The 1,701-nt window shown below is 35.0% G+C and overlaps 1 protein-coding gene across 1 annotated transcript in view; it reads left to right on the forward strand.

Moving 5' to 3' along the window:
- Nucleotides 1-957: 957 nt before the first annotated feature.
- The window catches only part of s1pr1 (sphingosine-1-phosphate receptor 1), a 3,631-nt gene continuing 2,887 nt past the window's right edge, over nt 958-1,701 (forward strand). The window contains exon 1 of the mRNA XM_005734269.1: nt 958-1,193. The gene's annotated coding sequence lies outside the window, so the exon portion shown is untranslated. The remainder of the gene's footprint in view (nt 1,194-1,701) is intronic.

A 1,701-nucleotide genomic window follows, 5' to 3' on the forward strand; every position in this document is an offset into this window, starting at 1 on the left:
TTTTGCAAGTGATCATATAACTGCTTGACATCTACTCTAAGAATTTTTGAAATAAAAGGAAAACAAATTAGGATGATGAAGAGAGATCTTTCCACAAACCCAGCGACAGACAGAAGACAAGATATACATAATGTCTCAGGAAATATCTAACAACAAAATGTTTAATACAATTGGTTAGACAGATATAAAATCTACTCACTCAGTTAAGCGTGTCAGTGTGTCATATACAGTATATGCTATATAAAAATTTTAAAGTATGACACAATACAAGCACAATATCAAAATAAGGCGTCAATAAGAGATCTTGCACCCACATCCGGTTACTATGTTATGTGTAAGAAAACTTCTAAAAGTGCTATGCTAGTGCTAAGTGCTAAAAAAGTGTCTTCATTGTTAGATGCAGGAAACATAATTAATAATAATTTGACAGTTAGCTGAAAGTGTATGAACCCATGATGAATCCATGACAGCCCCCCCCCCCCACACACACACACCATGACATGAAAGATATGATGTAGGTCACAGAGGCTACAGACTCATTATGGGGCAAACCAAGTCTGGATTGAGGGGGGACATGGTATAGGGAGTGCATATGGTTGATTCCCACAAACAAACTAAATGACATACTGTATGATAACTAAAATGCTGTTATATTTTTTAGAATGTTGTTTCTGCATCTAATTAATTTTTACTCTTTTATTTAATATAAACTTTGTTTACTTAAATTACATCTCAGGTCAATTTTTGTTTTGTGTTCACTCTAATGTTTTTTACTCTCAGGTCTCTGTTAATAATAATCTTTATAAGAGTTTTATTCATTTATTTGTTTGATTAACGATAATAAGAAGGCAGAAAAACGACAAAAAAAAAGACGCGTGGATCCGAAGGAGGGAAGTATCGTCATCATACCATCCTCATCTTCAGTGTGTGTTTCGGATAGAGTGTGCGTGTGTTTCATTGTGTTTGTGCGTCTCTGGTGTCTTTCACTCCGACGCGGGCTGTTTTCCTCGGGACTCTGACTGAAGATGTAAAAAGAAAAAGGGGAAAAAGTGTCTGTGTTATCAACCTTGTCTTCAAGCAATAGAAACTTTGTTTAGCTGTTTTAGCTGAAATTAAACCGAAGCGGATCGTCGTGAAGTCGTTTTGCGTTCATTTGGTGTGAAGAGGAGAACTCCGCGTTCATCTGAACTCAGGTCAGTTTGATCAAATAAATGGAATTTTAGAGATTTAAAAAAAAATCGCAGACAGTTTTTATAAAAATCCTCAAAAGGCAGTCGTGCAGTAACTTAAGTACTTTATAATATGAACAAGGACTAACCAACCGATTTCACCGAACAGGGAATCACCGAGAAAATATTTCATTAATAATCTGAAACCTTTTCTATAAGTAGTCTTGTGAGGCGCGACCGTTAGAAATGCGAGGACTTCTCTTTAAGACTGATAAAACACATCTGAGAGACGAGTTTCTGAACCAAAATCAATTTCTGGGCTTTAAAGTTTTTTTTTAAAGGATGTTTGTTCGCTTTTGAGCTACAAGACACCAACATTTTTTCCATTTCCATTATAAAAGCTATGCGTTCAGTTTGCAAGAAAAATCACCGTTTGCAAATAAATTATCCGTCTAAACACAAATCCGGACGAATGTAAAAATCCTCAGTTAGTTTATGATTCTGAACAAAAAATGTATATATATATGTATGT

The sequence above is a fragment of the Pundamilia nyererei genome, unplaced genomic scaffold (genome assembly GCF_000239375.1).
Source record: "Pundamilia nyererei isolate P.nyererei 1_Seehausen unplaced genomic scaffold, PunNye1.0 scaffold00057, whole genome shotgun sequence".
Classification (NCBI taxonomy): domain Eukaryota; kingdom Metazoa; phylum Chordata; class Actinopteri; order Cichliformes; family Cichlidae; genus Pundamilia; species Pundamilia nyererei.